Genomic DNA, 25,019 nt, shown 5'->3' with positions numbered 1-25,019 from the left:
AGCAAGATGGAACAGGTCCCACTCCCTTCCCCAGCAGCTGAATTCCAGACAGAGCTGCAGAAGGATCCCTCCTTGGACAAGCCAGGGGAAACTTGCTGGCCACGGCGCTGCAAACCCCCTTGGGGAAGGCTAAAGATTCCTATGGAGAAGGGATTCCTGTACCAGGAATGGGCTCCCCAAGGGGAAGTAGAACTGTGGGGAATTGGGAGGCAGCTGGTGGTGCCCCAGAAGTACCACCACAGGCTATTGTACCTGGCCCATGATGTCCCTCTCTTGGGACATCAGGGGTTCCAGTGCACCAGGCAGCAACTGCTGCTGCAAAACATTTACTGGCCCAGAGTCTGTGACGCTGTCTGGCAGTACTGAAGGCCTTGAGACCCCTGCCAGACGGTGGGGAAGTCCCAGGATAAGAGGGAAGCTCCCTTGAGACCCCTGCCCATCATAGAGAAACCTTTCCAGCAGGTGGCTATGGATGTAGTGGGGCCCCTCAGCAAGGCATCCCCGTTGGGAAAGAAATACATCCTGGTCATGATGGATTTCGCCACCTGCTACCCAGAGGTGGTAGCTGTGTCCTCCACTGAGGCAGACACTATGGCAGATGTGCTGCTGACCATCTTCTGCAAAGTGGGGGTCCCCAGTGAGGTCATTACTGACCAGGGGCTTGTGGGAGAAATGTGGGGTCTGGCCCATCTGGGCCTTTGGATATCACCTTCACTCCAACAGGCTGGTGGAGAGATTTTATGGGACCCTGAGGATGCTGCTGAGGACTCTTATGAATCAGCATCCTCAGGGCTGGGACAAGGACCTGCCCCACCTGCGGTACAGGGAAGTGCCCCAGGAATCCACAGGGTTCTTCCCTTTTGAGCTGCTGTATGGAAGGAGAGTGAGGGGATGGCTGGACCTGGAAAGGGAGGATTGGGAGGAGAAGTGGGAAGATCCCCTGGTGGATCTCTTCCCTGAGGTGGGAGCCAATCCCCCCCATCAGGTGTTCCCCATTCAGCGTCACTTGGAAAACAGCCCAGAACCTGCAGAGAAAGGTCAAGGACATGCTGGCTTTAGAGGTGATACAGCCATTCAATAGCCCATGGACCTCACCTGTGGGTCTGGTCTCCAAGGAAGATGGGTCGATCTGGTTCTGTGGGAACTATCAGAAGCTTAAAGCCATCACCATGTCTGATGTCTACCCCATGCCTAGGCCTGGTGAGATTCTAGACAAACTGAGAGGGTTGGAAAACTTGGCCCTTGTGTACATCAATGACGTGTATCTTTAGCCAGACCTGGGAGGAGCATGTGTCCCAGGTGACAAGGGTGCTAGGCTGCCTCAAAGCAGCAGGACTGACAGTAAAAGCCAAAAAGTGGAAGGTGGAGATGATCAGAGATTGGCCCATTCCCCAGACCAAGAAACAAATCCAGGCCTTAAACTCTGCAGCCTCAGAGAAGAAATGCCTGGCCCTTGTGCAGGCACTTAGAAAGCTGCAGCTGTATCTATTTGGGCAGTGCTTTATTGTGTACACCAACCACTCTCCTCCAACATGGCAGCATCAAATGAAAGGGGCTGATGCTGAGCTGCTGGTGACACAGACACCTGTTCAGAGAGTGGCCAAGGTCAAGATGGGGACTTTTAACAAGAGAGCCCGAATTGCAGTCCTCTAACCTGGAGCACTGAGAAAAGACCCAATCCCAGTTTAAACCCCAAGGGTATAGGCAAAAGGTCAAAAGGGTATGGGCTGCACAAACCTTCCCACATGTAGCCTGAAAGTGCATCAAGCACAACAGACCTACAGGAGGGCATCAAACTGGAAGGGCCTGGTATAACTCCCACCAAGGAATGGGAGAGGTGCTGGGGCATCCATGGGAACATTGGTGGGTTCAGACTTCCCCAGGTCACTGGCTAAAGTGACCCCACTCAGTTCAGTCTCAAAGGGGGGAAGAGATGTGACAAACTGGGAATGTTCATGTTTTCTCTGAATACTGTGTGGGTGCCTCAGTTTCTCTGATGAACTTCTTAAGTATATAGGTGGTGAGAGAAGGGGGTGTGATTCTTACAGAGCCCTAGAGGGCAGATGTGATGCTGTCTGGACAGAAAATGGCCAACACTCTGTCTCCTGGCAACTAATGACCTGGGCCCCTTCTCTACAAAAGGTACCAGCTGAAGGTGTTGGAGAACAAAGAGATCAGGGGACTTCCTGGCCTGGGAAAGGGACAAAGCCCAGAGGAGGACAGGCTGGAGAGTTTCAGTTTGGGACTGGCTGTGGACATAGAGTGAGTGCAGACATGGGTGTCTGGCTCACTACTCCCCAAAATGGACCCAGCTGAGGGATCCTGTTCTCTGTACCTACAAGCTCTGTTTTAGACTGTGTTCCTGTCATCTAATAAACCTCGGTTTTACTGGCTGGCTAAGAATCACGTCTGACTGTGAAGTTGGGGTGCAGGACCCCTTGGCTTCCCCAGGAACCCACCTGGGTGGACTCGCTGTAGGAAGCCCACGGAGGGGCAGAGGATGCTGAATACTTCAAGGTCAGATCTGAGAAGGTGAAGCTGAAAACAGTCTGCTCAGAGAGGAGACTTCATGAGAGTCCTGACTGGCTTTGTAGGGAGCAGTTCCAGAGCATCGCCCAGGGACTCCATGACATTGTCCCTGTCTGGGTTCCCACCCCTCCTCCTATAATCAAAAAGCACCAGGTTAAAGATGGATTCCAGTTCAGGTGACATGATCACATATCACTGTAAGACTTCATTACCCACTTGCCACACAGGTATACAGGAAGACTTGCAAGTAAACAGAGCCATTTACAACCAATTGTCCTGGTTAATGGGAGCCATCTAGATTCCAAGCCACCATTAATGACCCACAATTTGCATATTTACAATAGGCCCTAAGAGTTTATTTCATATTTCTAGTTTCAGATACAAGAGTGATACAGTTATACAAATAGGATGAACACACTCAGTAGATTATAAACTTTGTAATGATACCTTATACAAGAAGTTTTGCATGAAGCATATTCTAGTTACATTATATTCACACTCCTTAGCATATTTTCCTAACATCATATGGAGTGCACTGTCACACTTTCTATGTATGTACTGCAGTCCACCCACTATTTTTTGGAGTGTACCATTCATTTAATGGACTGAAAGAACACATTGAAGAGTGCTGGTTACACCTGCTCCCACACATTCACCCATCGGGGAGTAATTCCAGCTCTAGGTTGTGGCTATCTTAAATCTGGATTTTTCCAGTTTGGCGTTCAGGGTTATGGTTACACTCTGCAAAGTTGTTAAATTGTCACATAACATCTCCCCTGGGATGCTGAGTATTTGCAATGTGACATGTACATAACTGCATGCCCACAGATTTTCCTTTATGGAATTACTATTATGATTACACATGGTAACATCATACCCTAATTGGGGGACCCCATAACCCAAAGTTGGTGCATGTGAAATGCCGACAAACCCTGGTCATAGGTAGGCAGGATCAAACCAGGGACCTCTGGAGCTTAAAGCATAAGCCTCTACCTCATGAGTTAAAGCCAACTTCCTGTTAGCTAAGGCTGTAGAGCAGACTCATTTAAATCTCTAAGCGATCTCAGTGCCGCTGGATGGGACAGAACACCACACCCAGGAGCTGTGTTGATTACACATAAATCTCAGGAAGGTTATATTTTTTGGGGCCCTATGTAACAAACCACATGTCTGGATGACTGAGTTTCCAACTATCATTGATCATGGCATAATCTAGGGAATACCACACAATATTTCCTGATAAATTTGATATTCTCCACCAGGTTTGGACACACACATACACACCCGTCTGATTCATACACCACCTACTGACACTGCCAAATTCCCATGGGAGGATTGGAGGTACAATTTTCTATGGGTAAATCCTTAAAGTCCTCATTTGCCTCATTACCACAATTTGGGGGTATAACAATCGATGTGTTTTCTCCATTCACCACCTCACGTTGCAGGATATGGGTAGGGCTTGCAATATTGACAATTGTGGTTAGCAGCAACCATCATTCCATTCTGGGTCAGGGGGTCCTTGTTTGCCTTTGCAGGTCCACCTGTAAGACACATGCAATACAATTTATAAGTCAACTTTTTAAATTCCCATTTTGAACCTTTTTATTTGTGTGCAATGAACCCATTCCTGATCTCTATTCTCTGTTCCCAATAGCAGCAGGCTGGGCCCTAATTGGTCAAAAACTAGGTAAGGGCCCATCCATTTAGGAGCTGGGAATGGAATCTGGTATATCACTTGATCTTTCATGCTGGGTAGATCATGCACTCCAGGCAGATCATACTATGTTTTGACCTTTGCTGCTCCTTGTTAATCTCACCAGAACACCACCTGCTGAGATCCATGGTAACAATCTGAAAGACAAAACATTTTTCTACTCCCTTTGGGGGGGGGCAAGCAGATTATTGCTTAAAATACCCCTTTCTTTTACAAATCTCTTGCTGATTACAGGAAAAACAGAAGAATTACCCATACTTTCCTGTGTTTTTGTTCTGTAGACAGGCCACGTTTCAATAGCTTCTACCCTTAAGAGAAAGGGAGAATTATCCCACTGTTCATTTATTCATGAGGTGGCGTACCTCAGTATCCCTTCTTGTAGAGCAGACTAGGTTTGTAATGGTTTTCTGCTGTGCCACGCTTTAAGATTATTCACAGGTAATAGCTGAAAAACATTACCGTGAGATTTGCTTTCAATTACCAATTTTAGCATGCTTAAATTTTTTTCCCAAAAAACCATCATATTACATATTTTTACAGAGTCACTCACTAACATTACATTTATCTCAAGGTTTAATATTAATGATAATATTAGCATCAAATTTATTACAAGTGAGTATTTATAAGTATTTTAACCTATTGTGGCTCCTTTTGGAGCCCTAATATGATTTTAATTAAGTAGCAGGTTTTCTTTACACCTCTTTCCTCTTTCACAATATGCATTGCCTATTTCATGAGAAAATGCACACTCGTTCCATAGTTTAACTTTTATAACCTTATATTAGACATACTAAGTCTTACATAAAGTGTAACTATTTATTTGTGTTTACAGAATTTTCATATACCCTTATTAAAGTTAGTCTGATTACTCAGAGCCAGCTTAAGGCTCAGGGTTTCTGTCATTGCTTCTTTTGTACATTCCACTCCTACCATTGCTTCAGAAGTACAAAGTCTTTTAACTTTTTATTTCTTTCCTTGCAGCTCTTAGCTGCTATTACTACCGCACAAACAAACAAAAAAAGGATCCACAATCTCTCTCCATTTTCCCAGTTCTGGCTGCCCCAGCCATGGCCATGTTCTCTGGTCCTTATCTAAAAAGAAATTAAACTTTATAAAAACCAAAGCCAAAGCACACTAGCTGTCCACATTTGGCAAAAAAGAGTCTGCCAATGTTGCAACTTTGAATGAAATATTCAAATGGAGTTCTAGTGGCAGTATTTAAAAATAAATTGTCTTAAACCTACAAACAGTGTTTTACAAACCATGAATGTTGCTTTATGTCCTTAAAGCCTTACATAATTAAACAAAAATGTTTACTTTTACAACATAAAAGAAAAAACACTAATATTTTACAGAACTATACCCAGATTACATTCCCATCTTGTACAACTGGAGGCAGTCAAGTTTCAGTAGAAACCCCTTATATTCTTTTAATTATTTTGATTAAATTGTTCAATAATCAAATAATATTGTCTGCCTGCTCCCGGCAGCAGTCCTTTACAATTATTTATTTACAGAGCATTCCTTTGGGAAAAGGACCCATTTTCCTTCAGAATACCTGTAAAGGCTTCTGGGGATGAAACACAGTGGTGGGAGCAGGTGTTGACTGACCCCTTGTATAATTTGTTTAATTACCAGGGTTCCACCCAATGTGACTGTACTCAGTTGGACATATACTGACATTTACAAAAAACTGGGTTTTACTATTGTAACCCTTCCGAGTTCATAGAATCACAGAAAATCAAGGTTGGAAGGGACTTCAGGAGGTCATCTAGTCCAACCCCTGCTGAAAGCAGGGCCAATCCCCAGACAGATTTTTACTCCAGTTCCCTAAATGGAACCCTCAAGGATTGAATTCACAACCCTAGGATTAGCAGGCCAATGCTCAAACCACTGAGCTACCCCTCCCACCAAGTTGGCACCAACAAGGGCCGGGTTCAGTATCCAGGGGTTCCGTTTCAATAACGCAATGCGAAACCAGCTCGAGCCCCCACCCAGTGACCTGGGACAATTATACACCCCCCCCCGGGCACCTCTAGGAGGCAATACTTCCCCTCTCACAAGCACAGAGTCTGAGTGTAGCAAAATCCTTTTAATAAAGGAGAGAAGCAATGCGGCATCATATTGGGAAAACACCACAAACAGGATTCATAACAAACCATGAGCAAAAGACCTACCAAGTAAGTTTTGGCAGTGTCCTTTTACCCTTAGGGTCTTAAGTCCAATCACCCCAAAGTCCAACAACCCAAAAGTCTCTGTCTCTGGTCAGTGCCGACCCAAAGGTTTATCTACAGAGTTTTACACCACCTCCCAGCCTGCACACAGGGTGTTACAGGTCCCTTATGTGGTCCGAGGCCAACTGCCCTGCCTCTTCATGGAGTTCTGCTGCAGCCTTCACCATGAACAGCTCTGCTCCACAAGCCAACCCATGAGCCACTCCAGCCGTCCCCGCAAACCACTCTGCTCGCTCTTCTGTGGGCCGGTCCAATTGACCCTTGAGCTGCTGCAGCCACACCCACAAACCGCTTTGCTCGCTGTTCCAGTCCAACCGTCCCACAACCTGGTCAGCTCCGCTCACTGTTCGGTGGCATCGTTCCAACCATCCTGCAAAATGCTCTGCTCTGCCAGCCACTTAGTGATATATCTTCAGGCTCCTCCACTAGGTAACAGCACTCAGATCAACCAGTTTAGCTCTTTAAGTGATTTCAGCTTGTAGCAGGAGAGCCCCAACGCTGGTACAACATTGGCCCATGGTGAATTCAGCTTAGCAGCATCTAGCTACATTCCTAATGAAATCAAAATTAGCTCTGCTATTGAACAGTGAAGAAAAAAGGAGATGCAATAGGTGTTCAAGGCCCTCTAAAGGAACCTATATCATCAGGTACACATACCAACCCCCAGCCTCTCTCAATTCACAGAGTTTTGGAACCCATATCCCTTATCTAGTGAGGGTTACTTAGTTAATGGTGAGATCCTCTGTCATAAAACAAGTTTATAGTCCCTCATTCACATAATCAAAGTAACAATACTTTGTTCCTCCTGCCCCAATAACAGAGAAATTGGGGATCCCAACTGTCAAAGTGACCATTTTAGGCTGCCATGGGCCATGCTAGGCGGAGTGGGTGTGCCTATGCAAATAAGATCAGCCCCTGAAATTCTTTTCCAGACTCACCATAATTCACCACCAGATGTCAGGGTAGAGCTCATTTTGACTCTGCTTACATTATCCAAACCAAGAATGCTCTCATTATAACACCACAACTATTACTCTTTAACATTTCCACAATGCCCAACTGTTTATTTCCCTCCAAACTCTGTAGTATTAATTTTTGCAAAAGCTACTTTTAACTCTTCACTCTCTTTCTTTAAATCACTTCTTCATTTTTTTTTATGGTAGTGCATTTTGCCTGTAATGGCTTAGCAATCAAGTACACTGACTTCCACTTTTTAAAGGGTCTTTTTATCTCTCACTGCTTCTTTTGCATGGTTGTTAAGCCAAGGTGGCTCTTTTTTAGTTCTTTTACTGTGTTTCTTAATTTGAGGTATACATTGAAGTTGGGCCTCTATTATGGTGTCTTTAAAAAGTGCCCATGCAGCTTGCAGGAATTTCACTTTAGTCACTGTACCTTTTAACTTCTGTTTAACTAACCCACTCATTTTTGCATAGTTCCCTCTTTTGAAATTAAATGCCACAGTGTTCAGCTGTTGAGATGTTCTTCCCACCACAGGGATGTTGAATGCTATTGTATTATGGTCACACTTTGTGATAAGAAGGGACCTGCTATACAGAGTAGTCCAAATGCAAGAGCAAGAAGGGGAGCAGTTCCTGGTGCCTCAAAGACACCAGAATGCAGTGTTGTACCTAGCTCATAGCCATTTGTTTGGAGGACATCTAGGGATAGATAAAACCCTCGACTGAATCCTATGAAGGTTCTTTTGGGCAGGAGTTTATATGGAGGTCTGATGATATTGTGCCTCCTGCCCAAAATGCCAATTACACAGCCCACTGCACTTAAGGGCCCCTCTAGTATCTCTGCCAATTATTGAAGTCCCGTTTGAGAGGATAGCCGTGGCCCTTATAGGCCCACTGGAGAAATCGGCTTAAGGCCATCAGTGTGTGCTCATAGTTCTGGACTACATCACCCAATACCCAGAAACCAAACCCCTACGTAACACAATGTCCAAGACAACAGTGAAGGAATTAATTCAAATTTTCTCTAGGATAGGGATACCCAAACAGATCTTAATGGATCAAGGAACCCCCTTCAAGTTAAATTGATCAAGGACCTGTGTGCAATGCTCCACATATGGGCCCTATGAACGTCAGTTTACCATCCTCAGACTGGCAGCCTTATTGAATGCTTTAATAGGGTACTTAAGAACATGATAAGGGAAGTGGTGAGCTGGGATGGGAAGAATTGGGATACCTTGCTACCTTACCTGATGTTTGCCATAAGGGAAGTTCCCCAAATCATAGATTTGGAAGGGACCTCAGGAGGTCATCTAGTCTAACACCCTACCCAAAGCAGGACCAATCCCCAGATTTTTACCCTAGTTCCCCAAATGGCCCCCTCAAGGGCTGAACTCACAACCCTGGGTTTAGCAGGCTAATGCTCAAATCACTAAGCTAGCCTTCCCCCCACTGAGCTATCCGTCGGAGTTCTCCTCCTTTGAGCTGCTATACAGTTGCCATCCCCGCGGCATACTGGACATTGTCAAGGAGGACTGGGAAGAACAGCCTAACCAGGGGAGAAACATCTTTGAACGTGTGATGCAGATGTGGGACAGGATAGCCCAAGTCACATCCATAGTGTGGGAACACATGGAGAAAGCACAAGAGGCCCAACAGACTTATTACAATCTCCAAGCGATGGTCCGGAATTTCCAGACAGGTGACTGGGTATGGTGCTGGTGCCCACAGCTGAAAGCAAGATCCTGGCCAGATGGCAGGGGCCATATGAAGTAATAGAAGCCGTTGGGAGGTTGACTAGAAGGTTCAACAGCCTGATCGCTGGAAGCTGGAGCAGATCTACCATGTCAACCTGTTGAAACCCTGGCAGGACAGAGGAGCTTATGTGGTCACCCTAGAGACACCACCCCAAGAAAGTAAACCACAGGGGCACGTGAGAATAGCCCCTGAATTGACCCCTGAACAACGGGCAGAAGTCACCAATATGATTGAGCGAAACCACGATAGGTTCTCAGAGAAGCCAGTCAGAACCACTGAAGCTCATCATCATATCATCCCGGATCCCGGAGTAAAGGTGAATGTTAAGCCATACTGGATCCCAGAGGCAAAAAGAGAGGAGATTAGGACCAAAGTCAAGAGCATGTTTGAGCTAGGAGTCATTGAGGAGTCCCATAGTCAGTGGTCCAGTCTGATCATTCTGGTACTTAAGCCAGATGGCACCATGAGATTCTGCAATGGCTTCCAGAAATTGAACGAGGTGTCCCAGTTCGATGCCTATCCTATACCTCAGATAGATGAGCTAATTGACCAGTTGGGAAAAGCACAATTCCTGTCCACCCTCGACCTGACCAAAGGTTATTGGCAAATCCCTCTGGCCAAGGAGAAGACTGCTTTTTCTACATCACAAGGATTATACCAATATACTGTCCTCCCTTTTGGATTACTCGGAGCTCCCACAACCTTCCAACCGCTCATGGATAAGCTGTTATGTCCACATGCCAAGTATGCGGCTGCTTACCTTGACGATGTGGTCATACATAGCCCAGGCTGGGGGATGCACCTAGAAAAGTGGAAGCAGTACTGGATACCTTGAGGGATGCGGGTCTCACTGCAAATCCCATGAAATGTGCAATAGGGCTGGCTGAAGCCATATACCCCAGTTACATTGTGGGAAACGGCGTAGTGAAGCCCCAAATGAATAAGTTAGAATTAATACAAAGTTGGCCCAGATGAATCCGGAAGAAACAGGTCAGAGCATTTCTGGGAATAGTAGGGTACTACAGGCGATTCATTCCCCACTTTGCTACCAGAGTATACTCGTTGACAGACCTGATAAAAGCCCGAGGCCCAGACATACGAAACTATTGGGAGCATCAGACAAAATGTCATGCCTAAGTAGTATCAACTAGGAAAAATTGTACTGGTAGTTCCAGCATCACAAGTGAGTGTTGAAATAAAATTTCCAGGCCTCAATTGTATCTTTTCACTGCAGAGGTGCAATATGACAAAGCAAATATTTAACGTTATTTTAGGTTACTCAAACAAATTGTTCATAAAATAATTGTGTTTATCTGACAACACAAAAACACTGGGAAAATTGATATACAATAAAATAGAATTTTTTGACTATTATTTAAAGTTTCATCTCTCTTTTTTGAATTTACCACTGCTAAGACTGAAATAGGATTTAAACCGGTAACTGAACTTTTATTTTTGGATGGCTTGAACCGGAAATGAACCCGAACCTGAACCAAACTGAAATAAACACCAGTTGGACTCCTTGCCTGCTGTTGCTAGCAGCGACTCTGGTTTGACACAGAAATCAGAGCCAGGCCCTTTTCAGTCCTGTCAACATTAAACATTTAACATCGGGAGCCACACCCCCAAAATAATAAGATTTATTTATTTAAGACAAAGACTAAATTGGGAGTAGAGTCTGTGTGTGCACGTGGGGGGATTTGCCTTGTAAGTTCTGAGTCCTTAGGAGGAAATCTCCTGCCCACCCATCTCAAATGCTTGTTTGACCATTTCTAGGGAAAAAGATTTCCCACAGGCTGCTGTGTAGGGCAGCTCCCTCCCGTTCCCCATGGCTTCGGAAGCTGCCATTGTATCTCTCACTATTCCTCTCACTATCCTCTGGCTCTCCCTTCACCAGCCAGTCTCCACTTGCTCTCATATTCTCCCTCCAGCCTCCTCACAGTCCCCTGTCCTGCATCCGCCCTTTCCTTCTCTTTAACCCCCCGCGAGTTTCCCTCTATTGCTGCTCTGTTCCCCTGAGCCCCAGATTTCTCCCCCTGCCCCCTAAGGATTCCCTCAGCCTCCCTTCAGCAGCCCACATCCCCATGGCCTCATCTGCCCCCTGCATCCTTTTCCCCCCCTCCTTCCTCCTCACACCTCCCTGTTCACCCCTCAATGCCCTCTGGCTCTTAGAGCCCCCTGCCCCCTTCAGCCCCCTTCCAGCTCCAACCCCCTCTGACTCCCCATATGTTTCTGGCACACCCTTAATGCCTCACACTCATGGCAAAACATAGGAGCTGGCAGCCAGCTTTCCTCTGCCCAATGCAGGAAATCACAGCCAGTCCAGCTAGGAGCAGCCTGGGGCATCCCCCTGCCACTGCAGACAGGCTGCAACCAAAAGCTCTCCCTGGGGAGGGGGATAGTGGGCAGGTCTCACCTTCTCTTCATGTGGGGCACTGCCTGGGAGCAGGGCTCTGGTTCCCAGTAAGGGAGGTCCAGGATAGACTGGAATATCTGCACTGGAAGAGTCTCTCGGGAAGCAGTCCCTCGATAGGAACTGCCTCCCACCCCTGTCCACAGCCAGGGCTCTGGGGGCTCCAGCAATAGCATCTGAGGCCCTTCAGTATTGCCAAATGTTCAAAAATCATGAGTCAGGCTCACCAAATATCATGAGATTGGCTTGAAAATCATAAGATTATGTAAAAATAGCAGCTAGGAAATAGGAGCTAAGATCCTGCCCACACTCTGTTTTTACAGCCACTGCTCCTGGCTTACCCCTTCGGGGGGAACTTTTATCCCCTCTGCTCCTCTCTATTCCTGGGTTTCCCCTCCTCCTGAGTCTGGCAGTGCCTCTACCCCATTCTTAACCCCTGCTCCTACTCCCAGTTACCTGGAAGCTCCCGCCCCCATCTGTTCTCCCCCAGGTTTCATTTCCCCAGCCTTCAAGACGGTGCAGGCTGGCTTTATGCACTCTGCAAACAATGGGAGTTTGCGGCAGTTTTCCTAGGCACAGGGCAGGGAATTGTAGCCAGCTCCACTGGGAGCAGCCTAGGGCCAAACCCTCCCTGACCATGAGGCTACAACCATCAGTCCCAATCCCAACACGTCTGCTGAAATCCAGACCAATACTGTCAAGAAACTGAATCACTGCTGTGGCAATTGCTTCTGCTGTTACACCTTCCAAACTGACTAGTCCCAAAAATGTAGATACAATTTTCTTTAAGGACGAGTTGCTTTACTGCAGCAATGTCTGTGCTCTCATCTATAACCAGTGAATACTGAGACTCACCAATGCCTTTGATGAGGTCGGAGAACATGCAGGGAGGAATAACATTGTTTATTAATGCTGTGCATTTTGTACAATGCAGACTTACCTCTCTCTTGAAAGCTGATCTGACAAGTTCCCCAAAATGATCCACAGAACTAACCACTGAGTGGCAGGCAATGTAGCAGGCCAGTATTAGCTCTGCTTGGTGCATCGTAGTTGAAGGTTTGCATACTGTAAAGCCAACATCTGTCAGGTGAATAGAAGAAAATGGTGTTTCATTTCTTTTGTTTGTCAGTTCCTGCGTGTGTACAAGATCTGCATGATGTGCATGAATCAAAGTTTTACAAAATTTGCATGCTGCTTTACTGTCATCCCCGAGCACAGGCCTTAACCCATCTCTCAACTCCTTTTCTTTTTCCCATGCCTTTCTGTATTCTTTTCCCCATACTTTGCCCATTTTCTTGGTGACATACTGGTCTTTCATTGGCTGAGCCTCAAAATGGCATCCAAGTGTGCCTAAATTGGATCATGATAGGATGCGTCAAGTGGATTGTCCAAAAAGTTCACAAATTTGCCTGCCACTCACAAAGGAGTTTGGGGTAGGATAGTGGGACTTATATGCAGCATCTGGCTCCCTCCTCTCACTCACCAGGGCTGGATTAACACAGGGGCTTTAGGGACTGCAGCCCAGGGCCTCGAGCTAAAGGGGGCCCCGCAAAAATAAATCCAGTTTTCAGAACGGAGAGAGGTTGTCATAAACAGATAGTTAAGGTTTAATGTCTCTTTTACCTGTAAAGGGTTACAAGCAGTGAACCTGGACCACCTGATCAGAGGACCAATCAGAAAACAAGATACTTTCAAATCTCGGTGGAGGAAAGTCTTTGTTTTGTGTTGTTTGTTTGTCTGTTGTTCTCTCTGGGTTCTGAGAGTAACCAGATGTACCTACAGGCTCTCTAATTTTCTGTTCAAATAGTAAGTATAAGTAGAAAGGCGGTTTAGTCTTTTTGATTGTTTTATTTGCAAATGTGTATTTTGCTGGAAGGATTTTAATTTGTATTTGTGCTGGTGGGAAGGCTTCTCTCTAGTGTCTATAAGCTGAAAGACCCTGTAACCTTTACCATCTTAATTACAGAGACAACTTTTACTTTTTTTCTTTCTTTTATTAAAAACTTTTCTTTTTTAAGAGCTGATTGATTTTTTCCCCTTGTTGAGGCTCAAGGGAATTGAGTCTGTACTCACCAGGGAACTGGTGGGAGACAGGGAGAGAGAAGGGAGGGGGAAAGGTGGAATTCCTCTGGTTTTAGATTCATGGAGCTTGAATCTGTATTACCTCTTGGGGAGGGGAAAAGAGGAGGGAGGAAGGTGCATTTCCCTTTGTTTTAAGATTCAAGGAGTTTGAATCACAGTGATCTTCCAGGATAACCCAGGGAGGGAAAGCCTGGGAGAGGCAACGATGGGGGAAAGGGTTTACTTTCCTTGTGTAAGATCCAGGGGGTCTGGGTCTTGGGGTCCTCTGGGAAGGTTTTGGGGGGACCAGAGTGTACCAGGCACTGCAAGTCCTGGTTGGTGGCAGCACTACAAGATCTAAGCTGGTAATTAAGCTTAGGGGGATTCATGCTGGTACCCCATCTTTTGGACGCTAAGGTTCAGAGTGGGGGTTATACCGTGACAGAGGTATTTAACATATAGATAAATAATGAGAGAATGGTCAATTTTCAGAATTGAGAGAGGGAAATAGTGGTGTCCCCCAGGGGTCTGTACTAGGCACAGTCCTATTTAACATATTCATAAATGATCTGGAAAAAGGGGTAAATAGTGAGGTGGCAAAATTTGCAGATGATACAAAACTACTCAAGATGGTTAAGTCCCAGGCAGACTGCGAAGAGCTACAAAGGAACTCACAAAACTGGGTGACTGAGCAACAAAATGAGAGATGAAATTCAGTGCTGATAAATGCAAAGTAATGCAGATTGGAAAACATAATCCTAACTATACATATTGCCTTTATATAAATCCATGGTATGCCCACATCTTGAATACCGCCTGCAGATGTGGTCACCCCATCTCTCTAAAGATATATTGGACTTGGAAAAGGTTCAGAAAAGGGCAACAAAAATGATTAGGGATATGAAATAGCTGCCATGTGAGGAGAGATTAATACATCTGGGACTTTTCAGCTTGAAAAAGAGATGACTAAGGCGGGATATGATAGAGGTCTACAAAATCATGACTGGTGTGGTGAAAGTAAATAAGGAAATGTTATTTACTTCTTCTCATAACACAAGAACTAGGGGCCACCAAATGAAATGAATAGGCAGCAGATTTAAAACAAATAAAAGGAAGTATTTCTTCACACAATGCACAGTCAACCTGTGGAACTCTGTGCCAGAGGGTGTTGTGAAGGCCAAGACTATAACTGGATTCAAAAAAGAACTAGATAAATTCATGGAGGATAGGTCCATCAATGGCTATTAGCCAGGATGGGCAGGAATGGTGTCCCTAGCCTCTGTTTGCCAGAAGCTGAGAATGGGCAATAGGTGATGGATCACTTGATGATTACCTGTTCTAGTCATTCCCTCTGGGGCACCTGGCATTAGCCACTGTCGGAAGACAGGATACTGGGCTAGATGGATCTTTGGTCTGACCCAGTATGGCTGTTATTACGTTCTTATAAGTATATACAATTCATTGGTCACCAACCAGTCGATCGTGATCGACTGGTCAATCCTGGAGCCTCTGCCAGTTGATTGCAATCTCCAGGCCACTAAAAGTCCAGTGGCGCAGCAGGGTGCAGGCAGCCTGCCTGCAGGCATGGCCCTATGCCGCCCGGAAGCGGCCGGCTGCTGGCACGTCTCTGCAGCCTCTTGGTTTATGTTAATTAAATGGCAAGTTTAGTATAGCGTTAATAGCCTCGATGCCATAATTGTGATCATTTTGTTTTAAATTAAGAAAAAGGCTTGTATACGGGGCCCCACAAAATCTAATAGCCCCAGGCCCAAAGGAGAGTTAATCCAGCCCTGCCCCCTACTCAACAAGGAGTTTGTGGTGAGGGAGGGGAATGGGACTTGCATGCAGCATCTGGCCCGCTCCCCTCTCTACCCACACAGCAAGTAGCTGGGGCGGAATAGAAGAGTGAGAATGCATGCTTCATCTGGCCCCTTTCCTCCACCCAGCCAGCAAGGAACTGGGGCAGGGCAGGAAAGGGACTTGTTTGCAGAATCTGACCCTTTCCCCCACACACACTCACCCACCGAGCAAGGAGCTTAGGGTAAGGGAGTGGGACTTGCTGTACCTCATACTGGCTGCTGTAGTGAGATCGTTCCTTCTCCCGGCTGCAGCCAGGGCTCCAGGGTCCCCAGCAGCAGTTGCCAAGGCTCAGGGATCTTGCAAGGACCATGGGCTCCCCACAGCGTTCCAGAGTCATGGCAGTGAGAGCAATTCACTTCCTGCTGCTGGAACTGAGTGACCCCGGCAGTTGCTCCCAGAGCTGCATCCCAGGTGTTCCTTAGGAACCAAGGGATTATACTGCAGCCCCTGCCCCAGACCCTGCCTTTTGAGGCCCCACATCTCCTGGTGAGGGGCAGCTTCTCTTAGCATTAAGGGGCATCATGCATAAAAGCCACCATGTCAATGGGCAGAAAGGAGATGTGCAGATCCCAGGGAGGGAGGAGAAGGGGGATTTCGATGGAGACTGGGGATTATTCTAGAGAGTCCCCAGTATCAACAGGGACACATGGGTGATGAGTCCTGCTCCTAGAGAGGCTGCCTGGGACCAGGAGCTGCAGGTGACATGCAGGGCCGGCTTTAGGAAGTGACGGGCCCAATTCGAACAGGGGCTTGTACTCACCTGGCAGTGCTCCGAGTCTTCGGCGGTACTTTGGCAGCAGGTCCTTCACTTTCTCCAGGTCTTCGGCGGCACTGAAGGACCTGCCGCCGAAGACCCAGAGCAAGCGAAGGACCCGCTGCCGAAGTGCCGCTGAAGACCCAGAGCTCTGCCAGGTGAGTAAAAATTAAAAAGGCGTGTCTAGCCAGGGAAGGGATTCTCACTGGGCACGGGGCCCCCTTAGGCGCGGGGCCCGATTCGGGGGAATTGGTGGAATAGGCCTAAAGCTGGCCCTGGTGACATGTTTCTCAGTAATACTGACTGTGTGTGTGATTCACTCTGGTAACAGACAGGCACAGGGAGCAGTTTGTCAGAGACGGTCTCTTATCTCCACATCAGGCTCACTGGCTACTAGCCCTGGGCCGGAGCTACAAGCTCTGCTCCCCTAGCTCGGGCCATGGAGCTGTCAGGGCTTTGCCATCAGGTTCCTTTGGTTATTCATAGGGCTGGATTAACTCATCACTGGGCACTAGGCAACCCCCCACCATGTCTGCCCCCTGCCAGTCCCCCTCTGCCCCTCTCCTGGCTGGCTTCCCAATGTGGGCACTGGCAGCAGCTCCCCATGCTGTGCCTGGATGTTGGTGAAGCACAAACTGGTCTGATTCCAGGGCTGGTGCTCTGAGCACTTTCGCTAGGCCCAAATATCCCACCGCAGTTGTGACAGGGAGAGGGAGGGGAGCATCTGGAGCCAAAATTGAGCCATGTGAGTTGAAACACCAAATTTGGTGTCTCCCTCCCTACCCTCCCCCCCAGAAATGGGGCATGGGCCTGGGACAAATCAGAATGGGCAGTGGGACAGCCCCATGCAAGATAGGCCAGGAACAACATTGTGTGAGGAGTGTGCTGTTGCTTAGGTATGAAATAGGGATCTGTGTGCCTAGCCTGAGACAGCTGTGTGCATGCCCAGAACCAGATTTGTAGATGCCTGGGGGATTTAAATGACAAAAATTTAGGTGCATGGGACCATTAAACACCTTCAGAGTTAGGCAACAGCTGAGTGTGTGGTGGGGAGGTGTTGCGGATCAGTGGCATCTAAATATCAGAAGCAGGTACCTAAAGTGAAATTAGCAGCTAGGCTCCTAAATCTTTTTGTGTATCTAGCCTCTGATGCCTAACCTGCTTTGACAACCCCTCTAGAACCCTATCTGCATCCTCAAGTGCCCAATATCTTTTAAAATCCAACCCAAAGTCATTTTTTAAAAGATGCTTTTGAAAAAAAACTTTCCAAAAACCTAATGGGCTTAAAAAATCAGTTCAATATAATCTGGGACCACAAGCACTAAAATACCTTAATTGGAATAGAATGGGGCTTTGAGTGGTATCACTCCATGGCAAGGTCTCACAGTTGGTGCTAAATGTCTGAACAGACCCATTGTTAATTATTGCTAAAGCCAGTAGCAGACTGACTTTCCCCAGAAAACGCTCTGCACTCTAGGGGTAAGTGCTGTAATTCTGGGCAAGAACAATCTGTGTTTTTCACACACAAAAGAAGCTGAATACCTGCTTTAAGGGCAGAGCCTCATTGTCTCAGCAATCAGGAGATGCTACCCCCTCCCCTCATCATTCCTCTTGGGGCATCACTCGTAGCCCTTTAGATTTCCGGGTCACTCCTGCCATTTACAAAATCATTACATTGGTTGTTCTGCATATTGAGACTGTAAACTCTTTCCCTGAGGAGCTGTCTCTCATGATGTGTATATACAGTACCTAGCACAATAGGCCTTAGCCTTCTGCAGAACCTCTAGCTGCTGATATATTACAAATAATCATGGTATTAACTCAGACAGAATTATTTTATTATCATAGAAGAATGAATTTGGGGAAAGTTGTGGTATCAAGAACAGGCTGAGTATCAACAGAGAGAGACTCTGAAACCCCGCAATCTAAAGTTGCAGTCCTGCAAAACCTTAGTCACGTGTAATTGTACTACTGCCAATAGCCCCATTGATTTAAATGGGTCTGAGCTAGAATTAGGCAGGGGGTAAAGTTGAGAGAGAGGGGATCTTGGGCTGAAACCCAGCTCAGAGATCAGAATCACTTTAGCCATATTATACATACATACATTTGTGAATATACTGCCTGCAGCTGAGCCTATGACAGGGCAGAGGTGAGATTGTATGAGTGATGACACTGCATGCTGCAGTACTAGACCATGTTTATATTGCTTTTACTTTTAACCTCCACTCTGAATCTGGTGGCTATTTAATGCAAAATAAAGGACACTGGGAGTGTGAGAAACTAAATTCTACTTTATTATTCCAAAGGACAAAAACAGACTCCTCTCCCCACCCCAGCCCAGTGCAGCATGGTACTTTTCATCCCCAGCCCAGCACACTGCTACGCTCAAATCTCACATACACCAGCAACAGAGCGACAGTTGCAAACTGGTAGAAAAGTGCAGAGAATCCAGGAGAGATGCTGGGACCCAGGCACACAACAAACACTCCAAGAGCAGGGAATCCATGGAGCTGAGATTAGATGGATGCAGCATGGGGTGAGTGGGGCAGAGATGGTTGCTGTCATCCCCATACAGGACACTCAGAGATGGGGAGGGGTGACCAGCTGGGCTGTCAGGCTCCTCATCTACTTTGGCCTCAATGATGGGGGTCAGCCTGGCCTCAAGGCTGCCCCAAGCCTGTTGGCTTCCCCAGCTTCCTTCTTTCCTCTGCCCAGCCTCGTCCTCTCAGCAACTGGGACACACCTTTAGATTTTAGTGATGGCTTCACTCGACTCTTAGGGCAATTCCTATCTCTCTCTGGCATTGGTGCAACAAGTTCACAGTTCTCTGCCTCAGCTGATTGTTGCAAAAGAAAAGTTTGCAGTTTCCTGACTTTTCCCTGCCCTCTCCCCTTCCTGACTGCATCTCACATCTCTTCAGGGATCAGGAAGTAACTACATGCCCCATTCAGCCTCGGCCTCCTGGAGTGTGAATCTAGCTCTCACCCTCAGTGTTCGTGCTGAGAGATAGTGATAATTTTCATTGTTCAAACACAAAAAACTCATGACAAAGGGTTAAGAAAGGTTAAAATAAAATAGAAAAGGGACTCTTCTAGCAAATGATCATTTGTCTCATAAAGTCCTCAATAAAGCTAGGCTACATCCTGTCAAACTAAACTGATATCAAACTATGTGACCAACCAGCCTTCAGGAAGAGAAAGAAATCAACACTACAAGGTGTGCTACAAAACACTTTCAGGTTCATAAAGTGAAATCCCACAGAATTCTAACTCCCAAAAGAAGGAAAACAAATTTATCCATTTTCTTCTGAACTGGCTAAACCTGCTGTACTCAGCAACTCCTCTTTATCTGGTTGTGTCAGTTACAAAAGTTTTAGCATTGTCCCAATGCAAAAAAGGAGAAAAGAAACAAAAACAAACCAAAGCCAAAATCTGAACTTCTACAAAGCCCAGAAGCTACTTTACCAATAGATGAAAGCAGGACTTTAGCCCAGAAAGGTCAGTTAAGAGTTTTGAGGTTCATCTGAATTCCCCCTCCAGGTCTGGGACACTTTCATTGCTAGCCCTTAGGAGTCTGAGTCAGGATTAAAAAAAACTGAGAAGTGTGATACCTAAGCATGGAGAGTAAAGAACATTGTTGGAAGTGCCATGCTGGGGGGTAGAATGGGGAGAGAATAAACTCTCCATGGCTCAGACAGGGGCTGTTGTGTCAGGTTGGCGTGTGACAGTGAAGGCAGGGAGAGGATGGAATCCCTCCAACTCACCCCATCACCCTCAAATAACACAGAACTCAAAATACCACATTTTCCTATCCCTGCTCTAGCCCTTTTAGAATCTATTTAATTCTGGTCTTCAAGAGAGTCAGTGTACAAAAAATAAATGTTTTTGGCATAACCTGGAGCAACGTGGGAATGAGACAGTCTCTCCCCAAACGGGGAACTCAGTGACTCTAACAATCCCTCTGCTAATGGGGAGATCAGAATATATAAAATGGTTGGGGTCGGTCTAGACTAGGAAGAGTGAGAGAGGGTCAGAGGAGATTTGCTAGCTAATCTCAACCAGTTTTCCCACCACAGGCAGGCCCATGGAAGCTGATGCTGTGGAGGCAGAGGTGGGATCCAAGGCCTTTAGGCCCATGAAAAAAGACTGTGTGGAAATCAGTTCCTCTCAGTGGTGCTTTCTGAATGCGGAGTTGGCAGGGGAAAAGGACAGAGGGGCTGAGTGATAAGAAGCAGCACCTCTCTTCCCTGTACTCTTCTCTTTTCTCCCACAAATCCCTAACATCTGATTTCCCCAGCACACAGCACCTTCTGCTTCCCATATCTACCAGACCCAAGCATTGAATCCCCTAGTTTCCTCCCCAAAACCGATCTCTCTTGGTCCCTTCACATTTGATCCCTGTAATGCACGTCCTCAGGGGATATAGGGAAGGGAAGTTGTCAGCCCCAGGAACACTTATACCTGGAGCTGGCCCATACAGGGTGTGGGGAAGACATGGGTGTCCAGAGTGATTGTGGGGCCTGGCCCAAGTATCCCTCTCCTAGTCTCCACAGAAGGGGCACCACATCTGGGAAGGGAAGGGAGAGGGTGGGACTTCATCCAGGCACAGGGAGCTTCTGGAGAAGTTTCTCTCTTTCTTTCTCCAGCAGGTTAGCAGGAGGCAGGAAGACCCATCCATTCAGCAGCCAGGGCTGCAGTAGGGAGAAGGGGCTTCTGGCAGTATGCCCCAATAATCTTCATAAAGATACTGTTATATGACTATGACAGAACTAAAATATGTTTAAGCAAGATGGATCATGACACTAAATTGGGAGGAGTGATAGATATACTGGAGGGTAGGGATAGGATTGGTAGCGTAGCTGGGGGGGGAGCAGGGGGAGCAGCTGCTCCCCCTGAGCACATTCTCCAAAAGTGGTGCCTTAGGCGCAGACTCCCTGGGTACTCTGGGGCTGGAGCACCCATGGGGAAAATTTGGTGGGTGCTGGCCCCAGCTCACCTTCCCTCCACCTGTGACTCCTTCCCTGAATGCGCCCCCTTCTCTGCTTCTCTGCCCCCGGTTTCCCACAAATCAGCTGTTCGCGCGGGAAGCCAGAAAGGGCGGAGAAGCGGTGCGGAGGCTTTGTGCTCAGGCCAAGGGAGAAGGCGGAGGCGAGCTGGGGCGGGGAGAAGTTCCCCTGCGTGCCCCCTCTCGCATGACCCTTTGGTGGGCGGCTGGATTAGCTCCAGTCTAACCAATCAACTGTAGTGCACTGCCGCCTATCAGCTGTTCTGGAAGGGAGCCAGCAGATGAGAAGCCTGTAGCTGCAGTTTCTAACTGGCTCTCAGGGCAGGTAAAAATGGTCCGTTTCCAGGGAACAGCAGGGAACTCCTCCCTGAGCAAGAAATTGATAGGGTTGTCCTGGAGGAGCTGGATCAGCAGCTCCTCTCTCCCCTGGGCTCTGGGCAATGTAAATTCCCCATTGTGTGGGCTGCTGCTGCTCCGAGGCTGGGAGCAGGAGAGCTGTCTGGATTGCTCTGTCCGCCCCACCCCATTCGCACTCTTTAATGAGTTTCTCAAATGCCCCCTCAGGCTGAGTGGCTGAAAGTCTGTGCAAGTTAGAAAACCACCTCCACTCCCCAGCCAGCAGCAGTGCTAGCAGGCCCTGGACCAGAGGTGCACTCAAAGCACTTTATGTGGGTAAGTATCTCCCACCCAGCTGATAGGATGAGACCCAGGAGAGAACAGTTTCTGGCTAGCCTTGGTCGAGAGAAGGAAGCTGTTGAGTGCTGATCTCAAGTCTCTTCCCACAAAGCTGATCAGTTTTATTTTCAGTGTCACAGTCAGTGCTTCTCTGAGACATTCTAATTGCTCTTGATGGAAATCAGAGGAAGTATTATTGTACTTACCTCTGCTTCTCAATCTGTTTTCTTGAAATAGTCAGTGGATCCTGGGAATTTTTGTTAATAATAATTTAAAAAACCCTCCCGGAGTGCTCTTAATTCTACCTGGTTGTTACAACCTTAGAACAGGTCTCTTTTCAGGTCCCTCCTCGGCATAGAGGGGGTGTTAGTGATGGTCTGTCCCAACACAGGTGCCGCTAGGCAGCAGCAGTTGCTCAGCCCAGGCTCCCTGATCACAATGGAGGCAGCAGCATCTATCCCAGGAAGCCCAGCTAGCTCTAGGGTTGCAGTATGCTGAGCACAAAGTGAGACTGACACCAGCCTCCTCTGCCTTAGCAATTACCAGAGTCCTCTGGTGGGGGCAGCTAATGACTGAGCCTCCCTGTGCTGCCCCTGCAGCCCCCAGGGACAGTCAGGCCGATGCTGATCTCATTTGCCATCTGGACTCACACTGGAACCAGAGACCCAGTTCAAACTGGGATTATGTATGTGAATTGGAACTGAACCTGAACCAAAGTTTTGTTTTACTGACTGAACCCAAACTGGGGAGAAAAAACCCAAAATTAAATAGCAGTTGGACTCCTTGCCTGCTGTTGCTCTCAGTGACTCTGGTTTGACACAGAATCCTGTACAGAAATCGGAGCAGGGCTCAGTTCAGTCCTGTCAACCCCAAACATTTAACATTCCTGAATCAGACTCCCAAATAATGACGTCGTCTTAAAAATATCGAAGACTAACTATTGGGAGCAGTGTGTGTGTGTGTGTTGGGGGGGCGGGGTAAGGGAGAGAGGATATTTGCCTTGCAAATTTTGAGCCCTCAAGTGGAAGTCCCCATCCCAGCCACCTCCAATGCTTGTTTGACCATTTCTAGGGAAAAAGATTCCCCACTGTCTGCTAGGTGGGGCAGCCTCCTACCCCATGGCTGGGGGAGCTGCCACAGTATCTCTTACCATTTCTCTCCCTTCTCCTACTCTCCCTTCCCCAGCCAGTCTCTGCTTGCTCTCATATTCTCCCTGCAGCCTCCCCACGGCCCCTCTCCCCACAGTCCTCCTTTTCCTTCTCTTTATCTCCCCCACTCAGTTTCCATCTATTCCAGCTCTGTTCCCCTGAGCCCCAGAACTCTCCTCCTGCCCCGAGTCCTGGATATTCCCTCAGCCTCCCTCCAGCAGCCCCACATTCCCATCCCGCCACCTGCATCCCTGTTCACTCCCTTCTGCCCCCTCACACATCTCTGTTCCCCCTCAATGCCCTCTGGCTCTCACACCCTCAGTCCCTCTTCAGCCCCCTTCACCCACACCCACATTCCCCTCTGGCTCCCCACATGTCGCTGTTCCACCCCCAATCCCTCCTACTCACTGCAAACCATGGGGGCTGGCAGCCAGCTTTCCTCTGGCCAATGCAGGGAATCGCGGCCAGCCCAGCTGGGAGCAGCCTGGGGCATCCCCTGCAGACAGGCTGCACCGGGAGCAGCGCTCCGTGGGGAGGGGGGCAGGTCTCACCTTCTCTCCACGTGGGGCTCTGCCTGGGAACAGGGCTCTGGGTCCCAGTAAGGGGGGGCGGGTCAGGCTGGGCTCTCTGCACTGGGAGAGTCTCTCGGGGAGCAGCAGAAATGTTCCTCCCCCGCCTGAAGCCAGGGCTCTGGGTCCCCAGCGGCAGCAGCATCCGACGCCCTGAGGTCTTGCAAGGAACGTGAATTGCGCCGCCACAGATTCACTGCAGCAACTGCAATTCAGTTCCTGCTGCCAGGCTGGGTGACCCCGGGAATCGCTCCTGGGTCCTAGCGAGATGGATTGCACTGGGTCTGTCTGTTGTTATTGATTGTATCCTCATCCCCCAGCCCTGACAAGGGCAGCGGCAATTGCGCAGGGGTCCGGTGATTTCAAAGGTCCCAGGGCAGATGGGAGAATTATGTATTTTTTAAATAAAAATTAAGATAAGAACGTTAACTAGATCAAGCAACGCCACAACTTATACATAGTGGGTTCTAATGTGTTATCCATAGGATAAAATGTAGTGTTGTAACCCTTGGCCATCCTTTTCTAGGGGGACCATTGCCTGTTCTGCCCTGGGGTCCGGAATTGCTGTCAGCAGACCTGGTTACCCCCAGCATGTTCTGTCTGTGTAATAGTGTCTGATTTTGCATGGTCTAGTTTGGCAGCTTTGTGAAGTTGTGCAGAGGGGCTGATTGCTGATGGCAGGGATCCTCTTCAGGCAGGAATCAGGCTGCTTCAGTCCCAGGATTTTCCCTCACCACAAAGGGGTGCAGGGCTCAAGGTGCAGATTACACAACTACCCTAAAATCCAAACTATAGTCTCCTAGCCCAGCGTACATAGACACACACAGCAGGCAGCAGCGTTTGACTAGCAGACAGAGCAGTGCTGACGTGATAACTGGTCTTCCCTAGGGAGCTGGTGGGCTAACAGCCTGGCTGGGGAAGTTTCCTAGCAAAACTCTACAAACTGGGAACCATCAGTGGAGAAGGAAAAGCCCAGCTGAGGGATCTTGCTTTCAGGGCTCTAGAGGCCAGTTCTCAGGGGAACCCCTGCACGCAGGCCTGGGACTCATCAGCTCCCCATACAGCCAGTCCTGCCCTTGCCCTGGCTGGCTCCAGACTGACTCAAAAATGGCTTCTCCCCTTTCCTGAACTTCCTGGGAAGAGCCTATCACTCCCTATTGGTTGCTGGGTAGACTCTGAGTCTGCCTTGGCTTCCCCTCCCTACCAGGGACAGAGTGCCTTTCCCTGAGCTGCCAGCAGTTCCGCTCCATGGTCCGATCACGCATCCGGGCGGAGTTCCTCTGGGCGGCGTCCACTGGCTCCCTTGACGCCTTCGAGGAGCAGTGGGCGCTGTCCGGGGTT

General features: G+C 47.9%; 1 protein-coding gene, 1 long non-coding RNA gene and 1 pseudogene across 2 annotated transcripts in view; 1 reads left to right on the top strand and 2 right to left on the bottom strand.

Moving 5' to 3' along the window:
- LOC115635664 overlaps nt 1-25,019 on the bottom strand; it is a 1,110,108-nt pseudogene that overhangs the window by 398,540 nt on the left and 686,549 nt on the right.
- The window catches only part of LOC115635684 (zinc finger protein 239-like), an 861,693-nt gene that overhangs the window by 436,723 nt on the left and 399,951 nt on the right, over nt 1-25,019 (top strand). The gene's annotated exons all lie outside the window — the stretch shown is intronic.
- Nucleotides 19-24,896, bottom strand: LOC115635714. The gene is made up of 3 exons (XR_003996673.1): nt 24,883-24,896; nt 19,604-19,606; nt 19-129 (listed from the first exon to the last, which is right to left on the bottom strand). It is a non-coding gene; the product is annotated as an uncharacterized LOC115635714 (long non-coding RNA).

Source organism: Gopherus evgoodei, chromosome 15 (genome assembly GCF_007399415.2).
Source record: "Gopherus evgoodei ecotype Sinaloan lineage chromosome 15, rGopEvg1_v1.p, whole genome shotgun sequence".
NCBI lineage: Eukaryota > Metazoa > Chordata > Testudines > Testudinidae > Gopherus > Gopherus evgoodei.
This window is presented reverse-complemented; position numbering and strand designations above follow the sequence as displayed.